The sequence below is a fragment of the Macaca mulatta genome, chromosome 14 (assembly GCF_049350105.2).
Source record: "Macaca mulatta isolate MMU2019108-1 chromosome 14, T2T-MMU8v2.0, whole genome shotgun sequence".
NCBI classification, from domain to species: domain Eukaryota; kingdom Metazoa; phylum Chordata; class Mammalia; order Primates; family Cercopithecidae; genus Macaca; species Macaca mulatta.
In genome coordinates, this window is record NC_133419.1 from 16,501,791 (window position 1) to 16,519,083 (window position 17,293).

At 39.2% G+C, this 17,293-nt stretch overlaps 1 protein-coding gene and 1 non-coding gene across 2 annotated transcripts in view; both read left to right on the forward strand.

Moving 5' to 3' along the window:
* OR5AP2 (olfactory receptor family 5 subfamily AP member 2) overlaps window positions 1-17,293 on the forward strand; it is a 244,724-nt gene that overhangs the window by 193,730 nt on the left and 33,701 nt on the right. The window lies entirely within an intron of this gene.
* On the forward strand, window positions 10,617-10,723 carry LOC114672600 (U6 spliceosomal RNA). The gene has a single exon (XR_003722987.1). It is a non-coding gene; the product is annotated as a U6 spliceosomal RNA (small nuclear RNA).

The window sequence follows — 17,293 nt, forward strand, 5'->3', positions numbered from 1 at the left end:
TTCTTCCTAATCGTATGTCCTGAGGAGCTACTACTTGTTTATCATGAGAGACTTGTACAGTGTCTGGCACAGAGCAGTTACTCAGTAAAAGGTTGTTAAACCCAACTGAGCATAACAGGCTTTTGTTTTCTTCAGATCCATTTGGAAAGAAATGCAAGGAAGGATTAACTATTAATGTTGATTCGTCTTTCTCCAAGTTCTCTGTTAGTAAAGATCTCCTCAAAATGACCTTACATCCTGAGTTTTCAAAACCTAGTTTCAAATATTAGTTCAATTTCCCAGCGTGAGGATTAAATTTTGCTTTTATAATGTCTGCTTTCAGTACTCATGAAATATAAAATTTCATATTCTTCATGAAACATCCTTTTCCCCTTCCTTTTAGTAGTATTAGGTAAGAAATTGTGAAGGGAAAGAAATAGCTAATTCAATTAACTCCAGTGACACAACTTTCTACAGAACTTTTTTCCTGAGAAATTATCAGATTTGTACAAGGATATTTTTCAAAACTAACTTTTAATTAAAAATTACTCTGTTTATATAAAATATTTCACTAAGAAATATATTGTATATCTTTAACTCTTAAGTCAACTCTTGTTAACACGGCCTCAGCGAATACAGAATACGTTTAAAGGTAAACAGCATTCCTAGTGAAATAACACGGTCGTGGTTTCTTCTTAAGTTGTTAAGCATTGCCACTAGATGGCAGCATCAACTTATCAATTAAGATAACAACATTGTCTCATGTTTCGTTTATTAATTGAAAGCATCGCTTAGATGTTAGGCTTGGAATTTTGGAGGGCCGTGAAGTCCAAAGTTTGTGTGTTAAGGTCTATGCACATTTATTCCACAGGAAAGGACCGGAGTTTTCATTACATTCTCCAAGTTAAGGGCACATCAATCTTTAAAATCGCTGATATACTTTCACATTCGTATCTTTTGATTTGTGAAACTAAAATATAAAAGGAGAAAATAACTTCCCTATGATATGTAACAGAATTATGGCATATCTTTTCTAGACACACATAGTTAAGAGCTTTTGACCCCATCATTGAACATTCTTAATAGCTCCTTAATGCATCATAACGATCATAAATAAAAAGGCATAACATTAGCTGAAAACACTTTCTAGTCTGTCATTTGCTACTTCGCAAATAAATGAAAGTGAGTAAAATATATATACTTTTTTAAAAAATTTATTTATTATTATTATACTTTAAGTTGTAGGGTACATGTGCATAACGTGCAGGTTTGTTACATATGTATACTTGTGCCATGTTGGTGTGCTGCACCCATCAACTCGTCATTTACATCAGGTATAACTCCCAATGCAATCCCTCCCCCCTCCCCCCTCCCCATGATAGGCCCCGGTGTGTGATGTTCCCCTTCCCGAGTCCAAGTGATCTCATTGTTCAGTTCCCACCTATGAGTGAGAACATGCGGTGTTTGGTTTTCTGTTCTTGTGATAGTTTGCTAAGAATGATGGTTTCCAGCTGCATCCATGTCCCTACAAAGGACACAAACTCATCCTTTTTGATGGCTGCATAGTATTCCATGGTGTATATGTGCCACATTTTCTTAATCCAATCTGTCACTGATGGACATTTGGGTTGATTCCAAGTCTTTGCTATTGTGAATAGTGCTGCAATAAACATACGTGTGCATGTGTCTTTATAGCAGCATAATTTATAATCCTTTGGGTATATACCCAGTAATGGGATGGCTGGGTCATATGGTACATCTAGTTCTAGATCCTTGAGGAATTGCCATACTGTTTTCCATAATGGTTGAACTAGTTTACAATCCCACCAACAGTGTAAAAGTGTTCCTATTTCTCCACATCCTCTCCAGCACCTGTTGTTTCCTGACTTTTTAATGATCGCCATTCTAACTGGTGTGAGATGGTATCTCATTGTGGTTTTGATTTGCATTTCTCCAGTGATGATGAGCATTTTTTCATGTGTCTGTTGGCTGTATGAATGTCTTCTTTTGAGAAATGTCTGTTCATATCCTTTGCCCACTTTTCGATGGGGTTGTTTGTTTTTTTCTTGTAAATTTGTTTGAGTTCTTTGTAGGTTCTGGATATTAGCCCTTTGTCAGATGAGTAGATTGCAAAAATTTTCTCCCATTCTGTAGGTTGCCTGTTCACTCTGATGGTAGTTTCTTTTGCTGTGCAGAAGCTCTTTAGTTTAATGAGATCCCATTTGTCAATTTTGGCTTTTGCTGCCGTTGCTTTTGGTGTTTTAGACATGAAGTCTTTGCCCATGCCTATGTCCTGAATGGTACTACCTAGGTTTTCCTCTAGGATTTTTATGGTATTAGGTCTAACATTTAAGTCTCTAATCCATCTTGAATTAATTTTCGTATAAGGAGTAAGGAAAGGATCCAGTTTCAGCTTTCTACTTATGGCTAGCCAATTTTCCCAGCACCATTTATTAAATAGGGAATCCTTTCCCCATTTCTTGTTTCTCTCAGGTTTGTCAAAGATCACATGGCTGTAGATGTGTGGTATTATTTCTGAGGACTCTGTTCTGTTCCATTGGTCTATATCTCTGTTTTGGTACCAGTACCATGCTGTTTTGGTTACTGTAGCCTTGTAGTATAGTTTGAAGTCAGGTAGCGTGATGCCTCCAGCTTTGTTCTTTTGACTTAGGATTGTCTTGGAGATGCGGGCTCTTTTTTGGTTCCATATGAACTTTAAAGCAGTTTTTTCCAATTCTGTGAAGAAACTCATTGGTAGCTTGATGGGGATGGCATTGAATCTATAAATGACCTTGGGCAGTATGGCCATTTTCACGATATTGATTCTTCCTATCCATGAGCATGGTATGTTCTTCCATTTGTTTGTGTCCTCTCTTATTTCACTGAGCAGTGGTTTGTAGTTCTCCTTGAAGAGGTCCTTTACATCCCTTGTAAGTTGGATTCCTAGGTATTTGATTCTCTTTGAAGCAATTGTGAATGGAAGTTCATTCCTGATTTGGCTCTCTGTTTGTCTGTTACTGGTGTATAAGAATGCTTGTGATTTTTGCACATTCATTTTGTATCCTGAGACTTTGCTGAAGTTGCTTATCAGCTTAAGGAGATTTTGGGCTGAGACAATGGGGTTTTCTAAATATACAATCATGTCATCTGCAAAGAGGGACAGTTTGACTTCTTCTTTTCCTAACTGAATACCCTTGATTTCTTTCTCTTGCCTGATTGCCCTAGCCAGAACTTCCAACACTATGTTGAATAGGAGTGGTGAGAGAGGGCATCCCTGTCTTGTGCCAGTTTTCAAAGGGAATTTTTCCAGTTTTTGCCCATTCAGTATGATATTGGCTGTGGGTTTGTCATAAATAGCTCTTATTATTTTGAGGTATGTTCCATCAATACCGAATTTATTGAGAGTTTTTAGCATGAAGGGCTGTTGAATTTTGTCAAAAGCCTTTTCTGCATCTATTGAGATAATCATGTGGTTCTTGTCTTTGGTTCTGTTTATATGCTGGATTATGTTTATTGATTTGCGTGTGTTGAACCAGCCTTGCATCCCAGGGATGAAGCCCACTTGATCATGGTGGATAAGCTTTTTGATGTGTTGCTGAATCCGGTTTGCCAGTATTTTATTGAGGATTTTTGCATCGATGTTCATCAGGGATACTGGTCTAAAATTCTCTTTTTTTGTTGTGTCTCTGCCAGGCTTTGGTATCAGGATGATGTTGGCCTCATAAAATGAGTTAGGGAGGATTCCCTCTATTTCTATTGATTGGAATAGTTTCAGAAGGAATGGTACCAACTCCTCCTTGTACCTCTGGTAGAATTCAGCTGTGAATCCATCTGGTCCTGGACTTTTTTTGGTTGGTAGGCTATTAATTATTGCCTCAATTTCAGAGCCTGCTATTGGTCTATTCAGGGATTCAAATTCTTCCTGGTTTAGTCTTGGAAGAGTGTAAGTGTCCAGGAAATTATCCATTTCTTCTACATTTTCCAGTTTATTTGTGTAGAGGTGTTTATAGTATTCTCTGATGGTAGTTTGTATTTCTGTGGGGTCGGTGGTGATATCCCCTTTATCATTTTTAATTGTGTCGATTTGATTCTTCTCTCTTTTCTTCTCTATTAGTCTTGCTAGTGGTCTGTCAATTTTGTTGATCTTTTCAAAAAACCAACTCCTGGATTCATTGATTTTTTGGAGGGTTTTTTGTGTCTCTTATCTCCTTCAGTTCTGCTCTGATCTTAGTTATTTCTTGCCTTCTGCTAGCTTTTGAATGTGTTTGCTCTTGCTTCTCTAGTTCTTTTAATTGCGATGTTAGAGTGTCAATTTTAGATCTTTCCTGCTTTCTCTTGTGGGCATTTAGTGCTATAAATTTCCCTCTACACACTGCTTTAAATGTGTCCCAGAGATTCTGGTATGTTGTAACTTTGTTCTCATTGGTTTCAAAGAACATCTTTATTTCTGCCTTCATTTCGTTATGTACCCAGTAGTCATTCAGGAGCAGGTTGTTCAGTTTCCATGTAGTTGAGTGGTTCTGATTGAGTTTCTTAGTCCTGAGTTCTAGTTTGATTGCACTGTGGTCTGAGAGACAGTTTGTTATAATTTCTGTTCTTGTACATTTGCTGAGGAGTGCTTTACTTCCAATTACGTGGTCAATTTTGGAGTAAGTATGATGTGGTGCTGAGAAGAATGTATATTCTGTTGATTTGGGGTGGAGAGTTCTATAGATGTCTATTAGGTCTGCTTGCTGCAGAGATGAGTTCAATTCCTGGATATCCTTGTTAACTTTCTGTCTCGTTGATCTGTCTAATGTTGACAGTGGAGTGTTGAAGTCTCCCATTATTATTGTATGGGAGTCTAAGTCTCTTTGTAAGTCTCTAAGGACTTGCTTTATGAATCTGGGTGCTCCTGTATTGGGTGCATATATATTTAGGATAGTTAGCTCTTCCTGTTGAATTGATCCCTTTACCATTATGTAATGGCCTTCTTTGTCTCTTTTGATCTTTGATGGTTTAAAGTCTGTTTTATCAGAGACTAGTATTGCAACCCCCGCTTTTTTTTGTTCTCCATTTGCTTGGTAAATCTTCCTCCATCCCTTTATTTTGAGCCTATGTATGTCTCTGCGTGTGAGATGGGTCTCCTGAATACAGCAGACTGATGGGTCTTGACTCTCTATCCAGTTTGGCAGTCTGTGTCTTTTAATTGGAGCATTTAGTCCATTTACATTTAAGGTTAAGATTGTTATGTGTGAACTTGATCCTGCCATTATGATATTAACTGGTTATTTTGCTCGTTAGTTGATGCAGTTTCTTCCTAGCCTCGATGGTCTTTACATTTTGGTATGTTTTTGCAATGGCTGGTACCGGTTGTTCCTTTCCATGTTTAGTGCTTCCTTCAGGGTCTCTTGTAAGGCAGGCCTAGTGGTGACAAAATCTCTAAGCATTTGCTTATCTGTAAAGGATTTTATTTCTCCTTCACTTATGAAACTTAGTTTGGCTGGATATGAAATTCTGGGTTGAAAATTCTTTTCTTTAAGAATGTTGAATATTGGCCCCCACTCTCTTCTGGCTTGGAGAGTTTCTGCCGAGAGATCTGCTGTTAGTCTGATGGGCTTCCCTTTGTGGGTAACCCGACCTTTCTATCTGGCTGCCCTTAAGATTTTTTCCTTCATTTCAACTTTGGTGAATCTGGCAATTATGTGTCTTGGAGTTGCTCTTCTCGAGGAGTATCTTTGTGGCGTTCTCTGTATTTCCTGGATTTGAATGTTGGCCTGCCCTACTAGGTTGGGGAAGTTCTCCTGGATGATATACTGAAGAGTGTTTTCCAACTTGGTTCCATTTTCCCCCTCACTTTCAGGCACCCCAATCAGACGTAGATTTGGTCTTTTTACATAATCCCATACTTCTTGCAGGCTTTGTTCATTTCTTTTTCTTCTTTTTTCTTTTGGTTTCTCTTCTCACTTCATTTCATTCATTTGATCCTCCATCGCTGATACTCTTTCTTCCAGTTGATCGAGTCGGTTACTGAAGCTTGTGCATTTGTCACGTATTTCTCGTGTCATGGTTTTCATCTCTTTCATTTCGTTTATGACCTTCTCTGCATTAATTACTCTAGCCATCAATTCTTCCACTTTTTTTTCAAGATTTTTAGTTTCTTTGCGCTGGGTACGTAATTCCTCCTTCAGCTCTGAGAAATTTGATGGACTGAAGCCTTCTTCTCTCATCTCGTCAAAGTCATTCTCCGTCCAGCTTTGATCCGTTGCTGGCGATGAGCTGCGCTCCTTTGCCGGGGTAGATGCGCTCCTATTTTTTGAATTTCCAGCTTTTCTGCCCTGCTTTTTCCCCATCTTTGTGGTTTTATCTGCCTCTGGTCTTTGATGATGGTGATGTACTGATGGGGTTTTGGTGTAGGTGTCCTTCCTGTTTGATAGTTTTCCTTCTAACAGTCAGGACCCTCAGCTGTAGGTCTGTTGGAGATTGCTTGAGGTCCACTGCAGACCCTGTTTGCCTGGGTATCAGCAGCAGAGGCTGCAGAAGATAGAATATTTCTGAACAGCGAGTGTACCTGTCTGATTCTTGCTTTGGAAGGTTCCTCTCAGGGGTGTACTCCACCCTGTAGGTGTGGGGTGTCAGACTGCCCCTAGTGGGGGATGTCCCCCAGTTAGGCTACTCAGGGGTCAGGGACCCACTTGAGCAGGGAGTCTGTCCCTTCTCAGATCTCAACCTCCGTGTTGGGAGATCCACTGCTCTCTTCAAAGCTGTCAGACAGAGTCGTTTGCATCTGCAGAGGTGTCTGCTGCGTTTGTTTAGTTTACTGTGCCCTGTCCCCAGAGGTGGAGTCTACAGAGACAGGCAGGTTTCCTTGAGCTGCTGTGAGCTCCACCCAGTTCGAGCTTCCCAGCAGCTTTGTTTACCTACTTAAGCCTCAGCAATGGCGGGCGCCCCTCCCCCATCCTCACTGCTGCCTTGCTGGTAGATCACAGACTGCTGCGCTAGCAATGAGGGAGGCTCCGTGGGTGTGGGACCCTCCCGGCCAGGTGTGGGATATGATCTCCTGGTGTGCCTGTTTGCTTAAAGCGCAGTATTGGGGTGGGAGTTACCCGATTTTCCAGGTGTTGTGTGTCTCAGTTCCCCTGGCTAGGAAAAGGGACTCCCTTCCCCCTTCGCTTCCCAGGTGAGGCAATGCCTCGCCCTGCTTCAGCTCTCGCTGGTCGGGCTGCAGCAGCTGACCAGCACCGATCGTCCGGCACTCCCCAGTGAGATGAACCCAGTACCTCAGTTGAAAATGCAGAAATCACCGGTCTTCTGTGTCGCTCGCGCTGGGAGTTGGAGACTGGAGCTGTTCCTATTCGGCCATCTTGCTCTGCCCCCAATATATATACTTTTAAAATTACTGCTTCCACCTTTTAACATCCACCACAGACTAGAATGTTTGGCAAGTATTTATTTGTATGTTCCTGTAGTAACGTATTTGTATTTTACTCTAATTATTCAATAATTTAAGAATATTTAAAAAGTGATCTCCTTCCTTTTCATGGGGTAGTACCTACATATGAATAATAATGGTAATTGTAAAATGCTAATGTTAATTGGGCTACTGCAACACTCTTTAAGAGCAAATAATATAAAACTTTTTAGCAAAAGGTGATGTAAGCCCTTTAAAAATTATTTTGTTAAAAAAAAACTCTGTAAAGTCGAAATTATTCTCATTCCAGAGATAAGAAATCCCGAGGTTCATAGGAGTGGAGTGACTTTCCTGAAGCTACATGGGAGGAATGGCAGATGTCAAATTAAATTCTGCTTGGTTCCCAAGCTCTTCTTGCTCTTTATTGAAATGCTCACAGCTTTCCTGGCTAGGGGAGGGAGTTCCCCAACCCCTTTTGCTTCCCAGGTGAGACGACACCCCACCCTGTTTCTGATCGCCCTCCCCGGGCTGCACCCACTGTCTAACCAGTCCCAGTGAGACGAGCCAGCTACTTCAGTTGGAAATGCAGAAATCACCCGCCTTCTGCATTGGTCTTGCTGGGAGCTGCAGACCGGAGCTGTTCCTATTCGTCCATCTTGCCCGGGAATCTAGTGCTTCTTAATTGTCAGCTTATATTTACTATTGGGGCAACTTAAGGCTGTTTAGAAAGAATGGGTATCTGAGTGAAGATTGGACATTTTAGTTTTCACGGTAGAGTGACTCACTGGGCCACTTCGATGAGGAACGCTCAAAGTCAGCATCCTAGTTCCTCTTTACACTTGCACTGAAATCTATAATCAAATATAGGCAAATGTTTAAAAACTAGAGCTTTCATGTAATGAAAGGTATACCTTTCTTTAATATCAGTATTTTCAAAATGAACTCTTGAGGTGAAGCGTTTTCAGTGAGTTCAGATTTAGATATTGTTTCCATAACATTTTCAAAATATCTGTTATCTGTTGGAATATTCTAGGTTATTCTGTAATGACCAACCATCTTCCAATTTCTGAGCCTTTAGCTAATTAAGAAATACATTTATTTTCTTCCTTGAAGTACTTTCTCATTGCATGTTGGTGTATTCCGTGCGCAAACTCTTCAGGTAGTTGTACACTCCACCGTCTGGAACTTTCCTCCTCTGTTTGGGAGGAAAGAGAGTACAGGGGCTCTTCTTTGCATCTTCCCAAGAGTAACACATGCCTCTTCTGTTCAAATTGCAATGATCAAAGGAAGTTTTACGGCTGTGCCTACTTCCAATGGAGTGAGGAAAAGCAATACTTTGTAATGCTGTGATATCAAGGGGATAGGCATATCACATATTCAGTTAGCATTATGAATGATTTGTCTTCATTAATTTGTTTGGGACATATTTGCAGCTCAAGCCTTTACCTTCATGGAGAGTAACTAGAGCTATTAACTCTTCTGTGTTATTAATGTCTATAGATTCCTCAACTACTGTAAGGAAGCAATTTTGATGTAATAATGTTTTGAATTAGTGTTATCTCCATCTTAGCAGGTATATTGTCAATTTGTCTGTTCATATTATTTTCTGCTTGTTTTATCTTATTGATTCTTAAGTATAATGTTGATGATAAAATATAAAATCTGCTATTATATAAAGCATTTTTGCTTTAGCTATTGATTGCATGAATTTGCAACACAGGTTTCAGAATCAATCTGATACTACCACAAAAAACTAATAACATAACTTTTTAAAAAAATATTTTATCCTCATTTTCAACCAAAAATGTGCAAATCTTTGATGGCATAAGGTGAATGTTCTGTGGTAAGACCTGGAGTACTTTGTACCTTTCCTTCTTTTGCCAGCTGTTTCTTGCCCAGTGATATGGTTTGGCTGTGTCCCCACCCAAATCTGATATTGAATTGTAGCTCCCATAATTCCCATATGTTGTGGGAGAGACCCAGTGGGAGGTGATTGGATCATGGGGCAATTTCCCCCATACGGTTCTCATGGTAGTGAATAAGTCTCGCAAGATCTGATGGTTTTATAAGGCATTTTCCTTTTCATTTGTCTCTCATTTGCTCTCTTGCCTGCTGCCATGTAGCCTTTTGTCTTCTACCATAATTGTGAGGCCTCCCCAGTCACGTGGAACTGTGAGTCCATTAAACCTCTTTTTCTTTATAAATCACCCAGTCTCGGGTATGTCTTTATCAGCAGTGTGAAAACTAACTGATACAACCAGTAAATCATTCAGGTAAAGGAAGAAAATACCTTTTAAAAGCACAGACATATACATTGAAAATAAAGCCAATCATCTGTCTTTTCTTTGACATATGGATTTGTTTTGTAAGTTTAACATCTTAACTTTAATCACGAGTAATTATCCCATTATGGCTAGAAAAGCACTATCTAGAAATTGTCTTTGTGGCTACAGAAAATACATTTTTACGAAAACTTAGATATATAGATTCTAAAGATTATTCAGCACAGATATACATAAAGAAATTTAAAATAATTATGTGATATGTAACGTAGGAAGAATTAAAATATTAATATTGATTCTTATTTAAATCAGTAAATACAATTTCAAAACAATTAGAAAATACAAATACCCTCATACAATAATGAGGGACAGAGATAACTGATAGAATAATGAGGGACAGAGATAACTGAGGTCCTCTGGTGGCCCTCCCTCTCCTGTGCTATGGCAATTTAAAAAAGATACCTTGTAAATGGAGTTTCCTTGCTTAGCATGGAACTAGACAGAATTGGAGCCACTATATCCTGTTAGAAACAAAACACAAAATTATCAAGAAACAGCTCTCACTGGACTTATTTAGAATAGGAAACAACATTAATTCCACTTTCCCTTAAGCAGCCTCATTCCCAAGATATGGCACACTCTGGGGACAGAGTGCCTTCAATAACAACAGCAAGAAAAAAATGATGCAACTAGGTCAGGGAACTTTTATCTAATTGAAAACGAATCTGATTATGTTTTATGCTGATGTCTTCCACATTTATTTGGAATAAGATAAAGAATAAAATTAAATGGCTAAAGTAAATTCTGACCCATTCTCTATGTCAAGGTAGTCATGTGAAGGGGAGGGATGAAACTTGAGACAGGGCTTAGTTCCTTTTGTTGTTGAAATAGAGGGAACCCATTAGAATGTAAGTGGAGAAATTTTAAATAATTTCTTTTCGTCGTTATTAAAGAAGGAGCAACTCGTGCTTGCTTCGGCAGCACATATACTAAAATTGGAACAATACAGAGAAGATTAGCATTGCCCCTGTGCAAGGATGACATGCAAATTCGTGAAGCATTCCATATTTTTGTACCAGCCATTGCAACAACATGCCAAAATGTAAAGACCATCGATGCTAAGAAGAAACTGCATCAACTAACGAGCAAAATGACCAGCTAATATCACAATGATAAGATCAAGTTCACACATAACAATATTAACCTTAAATGTAAATGGACTAAATGGTCCAATTAAAAGACACAGACTGGCAAATTGGATAAAGAGTAAAGACCCATCAGTTTGCTGTATTCAGGAGACCCATCTCACATGCAGAGACACACATAGGCTCAAAATAAAGGGATGGAGGAAGATCTACCAAGCAAATAGAAAACAAAAAAAAAGCAGGGGTTGCAATCCTAGTCTCCGATAAAACAGACTTTAAACCATCAAAGATTAAAAGAGACAAAGAAAGCCATTACATAATGGTAAAGGGATCAATTCAACAGAAAGAGCTAACTATCCTAAATATATATGCACCCAATACAGGAGTACCCAGATTCATAAAGCAAGTCCTTTTGAGACTTACAAAGAGACTTAGACTCCCATACAATAATAACGGGAGACTTCAACACCCCACTGTCAACATTAGACAGATCAACGAGACGGAAAGTTAATAAGGATATCCAGGAACTGAACTCAACTCTGCACCAAGCAGACCTAATAGACATCTACAGAACTCTCCACCCCAAATCAACAGAATATACATTCTTCTCAGCACCACATCACACTTATTTCAAAATTGACCGCATAGTTGGAAGTAAAGCACTCCTCAGCAAATGTAAAAGAACAGAAATTATAACAAACTGTCTCTCAGACCACAGTGCAATCAAACTAGAACTCAGGACTAAGAAACTCAATCAAAACCACTCAACTACATGGAAATTGAACAACCTGCTCCTGAATGACGACTGGGTACATAATGAAATGAAGGCAGAAATAAAGATGTTCTTTGAAACCAATGAGAACAAAGACACAAAATACCAGAATCTCTGGGACACATTTAAAGCAGTGTGTAGAGGGAAATTTATAGCACTAAATGCCCACAAGAGAAAGCTGGAAAGATCTAAAATTGACACTCTAACATCACAATTAAAAGAACTAGAGAAGCAAGAGCAAACACATTCAAAAGCTAGCAGAAGGCAAGAAATAACTAAGATAAGAGCAGAACTGAAGGAGATAGAGACACAAAAAACCCTCCAAAAAATCAATGAATCCAGGAGCTGGTTTTTCAAAAAGATCAACAAAATTGATAGACTGCTAGCAAGACTAATAAAGAAGAAAAGAGAGAAGGATCAAATAGATGCAATAAAAAATGATAAAGGGGATATCACCACCGATCCCACAGAAATACAAACTACCATCAGAGAATACTATAAACACCTCTATGCAAATAAACTAGAAAACCTAGAAGAAATTGATAATTTCCTGGACACTTACAGTCTCCCAAGACTAAACCAGGAAAAAGTTGAATCCCTGAATAGACCAATAGCAGGTTCTGAAATTGAGGCAATAATTAATAGCCTACCAACCAAAAAAAGTCCAGGACCAGATGGGTTCACAGCTGAATTCTACCAGAGGTACTAGGAGGAGTTGGTACCATTCCTTCTGAAACTATTCCAATCAATAGAAAAAGAGGGAATCCTCCCTAACTCATTTTATGAGGCCAACATCATCCTGATACCAAAGCCTGGCAGAGACACAACAAAAAAAGAGAATTTTAGACCAATATTCCTGATGAACATCGATGCAAAAATCCTCAATAAAATACTGGCAAACCGAATCCAGCAGCACATTAAAAAGCTTATCCACCATGATCAAGTGGGCCTCATCCCTGGGATACAAGGCTGGTTCAACATACACCAATCAATAAACGTAATCCAGCATATAAACAGAACCAAAGACAAACACCACATGATTATCTCAATAGATGCAGAAAAGGCCTTTGACAAAATTCAACAGCCCTTCATGCTAAAAACTCAATAAATTCGGTATTGACGGAACGTATCTCAAAATAATAAGAGCTATTTATGACAAACCCACAGCCAATATCATACTGAATGGATAAAAACTGAACAAAAGTATTCTATTATGAGTTAGATCCATTAAGAGAGTCAACTTTTAATGACATACTACTCATTTCATCATATGCTAATTTATTTAACGTCCCCAAACTCCAGATGAACTCTAATTGAGTCTTTGGAGACAGAAGTACGGATTTCTGTGCTGGTGTGAGGGAGGTGTCTCAAAGGGCTGTTGAGGAAATACATACATTGAGTGCAACGAGGACACATTACACACCAGAAGAGAGGGAAAGGTGTCACTTCCAAGAGCTGGTCTTCCAAACCAAGGGTAAGCACCTGGGATCAGGGGCAACTAGGAAGTCTGGCTGCTCTCTTACCTCAGCTGCAAATCAGAAGGGGGATACAGAATCTGGCATGACTGTCAAAGGATTTACTGCTGCACCACACATGCACACAGGTGCACGTGCAGACTCCCTAGTACATCAAATTCCATTCAGTGATACATCCTGCTCTCACCTAGAATTTGAAACTCAGTCTTATATCTATGCTGGACCATCATATATTCACTTACACGGTGAAGAAATCAAGAGAGCAAAAAAAATGTGACTTGCTTTTCTGACTCCAGTGATTGTGCTACTCTAAACTACTAGTGTATGGCATTTTCACTTCTTGGTAGTAATTTTCAGGTGCCAGGAAGGCACATTCCTACCAAAGAGTTTTTCTTGCTCCAGTGAAGGGAGCAGAGACCTGGGCTGCTGCAGGGGAAGGTACATCTTGATAGGCCATTCTATAGGAGATTCTTTAGCATGATTGGATTAGATATTTTCTGTGCCTTTTATTTCACATTCACAGATACTTGGTAACTTGTTTCAAATTCAAGATGGACTTGAGGTCTTGGAAGTGAGCCTTCTCTTTCATTTACTCTTCTTTCTTATTTTGATACAGTACACTGTGCTGGGAAAGTCCACTTGAGGATAGATCTTGTTCTGAATATTTTGAACCAGGTTAGAAATAGACAGTAGTGGCTGGGCATGGTGGTTCAAGCCTGTGATCTTAGCACTTTGGGAGGCCGAGGAGGGCAGATCACGGAGGTGAGGAGTTCAAGAGCAGCCTGGCCAACATAGTGAAACCCTGTCTCTACTAAAAATACAAAATATTAGCTAGGTATGGTGGTGGGTGTCTGTAATCCCAGCTACTTGGGAGGCTGAGGCAGGAGAATCACATGAACCCGGGAGGCGGAGGTTGCAGTGAGCGGAGACTGTGCCACTGTACTCCAGCCTGAGTGACAGTATCTCTATCTCAAAGAAAAAAAAAAAGAAATACACAGTACTTTATTAAACCAGCTTCAAGATATGATGGTAATTAACCAATTACTCACTCTAGAAATATTTACTGAGTGTCAATTCATTAATAGGAGCTGTTCCTCATGCTGGGATATAGCAATAAACAAGACAGAGGAATATTTTGCCCTATAGATGTTGCATTCTGGTGAGGAGAAGCAGGCAACAGATTTAATAAACAGGAGTTAGAGGATGACAACAGATGAGGGGGATAACACAGTAGAATCGGAGTAGAGTAATAAGGATAAAGATTGTTGGAGGGAAAGGGGCATGGAATTTAAAAGGAGTGGTTAGCATGTACCTTTGTCAGAAAATGACATTTGAAAGGAACTTAAAGAAGATGAATGAATGATCCATGCTAACATCTGGAGAATAGTGTTCCAGGCAGAGGGAACAGACAGTCAAAAATCTTTGATGCTGGGACAGAGACGGCACATTTGAGAAAAAGTGAGAAAGCCATCAAGACTGGGGCAGAAGGAAGGAGGAGGTCAGTGAGGTGACTGTTAGGAGATAAGGTTCTTTAGGTAAGGGAGAGACAGATTATGGGTTTTAACTTCAAATAAATTGGGAGCCTTTACAGGGTTTTAAAAACAGAAGCAAGTTATTTATGTGTTTAATGGCCTACTCTGGCTGTTGTATTGAAAATATACCACAGGGAACAAGGGAAGATGAGTTAGAAGGTGGTGGCACTATTTTTGACAGTAGATCATAGTGGTTTGAACAAGAGTGGTAGCAGTGGAAGTGGGGAGAAGTGGTCAGATTCAGGATACATTTTGAAGGCAGGAAAATCACAACTTTCTGAAAGATGGAAAAGTAGATAAGAAAGAAACAGGGTAGATTGATTCCAAATTTTTGACTTCAGATACTGGAAGAGTGGAATCTTATTAACCAATATGGGGAATGAACAAATCAATTTTTGGAACTGAAGATTAGGAATTCAACTTTAAACATAGTTGTTTTTAAATATCTATTACTATTCTCTTATTACAGCATATTAGCACCTGAGCAAACTTAGTAATCTTCCAGTAGCAGATTTTTAAAATCTGAAATCATAACCAGCAAATTAATAGGTTTTTGGAAATTTGTGAACCCATTAAAATTTTGCATGTTTTTACATATGTACATATTCATATTTGAGAATTATCATTGCTGAGTTTATCAAGTTCTCAAAGAGGTTCATGAGTCCAAAAATTTAAGAACATTAATTATTTGCAGATAAAGAAATTAAGAAATGCAGTGTTTAGAAAATATGCACAACTTCATAGGACTGTATTTTAAGGACACAAGAACATGTATGCAAATCTTGAGATGAAAAGAAGGGTGCAGTCGTCTTCAGCAAATTTAATTTCTCACTTCAACCAAGACAGTGGTAATATCCTGTATATCCCAAGATATGTGTGTATATAAGGACTGTTAATCTGCTCTGCCACACTGTATTGCAATAAGTGAGGCTATCTATTGTCTCATGAAAGTTTTTCTTTTTTTTTCTTTTTTTTTGTTTTGAGACAGAGCATCTCTCTGTCACCCATGCTGGAGTGCAATGGTACAATCTCAGCTCACTGCAACCTCTGCCTCTTGGGTTCAAGCGATTCTCCTGCCTCAGCCTCCTGAGTAGCTGGGATTACACCCGTGTACCACCATGCCTGGCTAATTTTTAGTAGATACATGATTTTTCTGTGTTGGTCAGGCTGCTCCTGAACTCCTGGCCTCAACAGATATGCCTGCCTCAGCCTCCCAAAGTGCTGGGATTTACAGGTGTGAGCCACCGCGCCTGGCCCATGATAATTTCTATAAGAGATTTTACCAAATTGGAATCATAGAAGTTTGGCGCTGGGAATAGGATCAACCAAAATTTTCAGATGGGTGAATTGTGTTCCTGGGATGCAGAATTACTTTCCTAAGTTATACAGGTGATTAGTGTCAGGGATATGTACCAAATATTGGAACCCGCAGTCCTAAACCCTGTAACTCCTTTGTCTAATTACATGGGAGTAGTTGACAAAAATGTTAAATTCTAGGATTTTAGCAAGATTCTGAATGATACCACCATTCTGGCTGAAATTGCTTATTTGTAGAAACTTGGCCTTATTTATTTATGTTTTACAAGCTCAGAGTTTATAATTAAGTCAGATAATTACCCTCCCACTCAGAATAATGGTAGTTAAAAATTTGTAGATTGATTTTCTGTCCAGAAAATGGGCTGTTTTCTTAACATTGATGTTTTCTTACCTTTTTCTAGGTAAAAACCTGTAGGTTAGGAATTGTTACAATACTTCTCCAAGATTACAGAACCACCAAGTAAGAAGATCTGGTTTTGAACTCAGACACCATATCCCTTGGGCAATTCTACCTATGCCAGGCCTGTCTTTTCTCACCTGGGCTTGCTCATGTCTGTGGGTAGCTCTTAGCATCACTGTAGACTGGATCATATAGAAGGGCCCCACTTGCATGTTTGGGGGACAGCTTGCAGTTAGCTGGGGTGACAGAGTGAGCACAGCCAGATGTCTTATCCAGCAAACTAACCCAGGCTTATTTACATGGTGGTGGTAGGTAGGATTCTAAAAGTGAGAAGAGAAACATAAAAAGCCTCTTGAAATCCAGGCTTTGAATCCACATGGAGCTGTCTATCTTTCAATCTATTGGCCAAAGCAAACCACCAAGCCATCCAAGACTCAAGGGGTTAAGTATAAGAATTAGAATAGTAACTGGTACATGGTCAAAATGTATTTGTATTTGTAATATAAATAGCAGCTTTAATAATCTAATACTTAATGTAAATACTTGACACATAAGAAGTTTTCAATAACTTATGGAAAGATAGTGAAATTTTTTGAGTGCCCACTAATGGACCCATTATTGGGCTATGTTATTTTTATGTATGTTTTCTTTATTCAATCAGACAGTCTGTCAAGAAGTTATTAGTCAGCCAGGTACGATGGCTCATGCCTGTAATCCCAGCACTTTGGGAGGCTGAGGTAGGTGGATCACCTGAGGTCAGCAATTTGAGACCAGCCTGGCCAACATGGTGAAACGCTGTCTCTACTGAAAATAAAAAAATTAGTCGGGTATGGTGGTGGGCGCCCGTAATCCCAACTACTCAGGAGGCTGAGGCAGGAGAATTGCTTAAACCCAGGAGGCAGAGGTTGTAGTGAATGGAGATCATGCCACTGCACTCTAGCCTGGGTGACAGAGTGAGATTCTGTCTCAAAAAAGAAGAAGAAGAAGAAGAAGTAATTAGT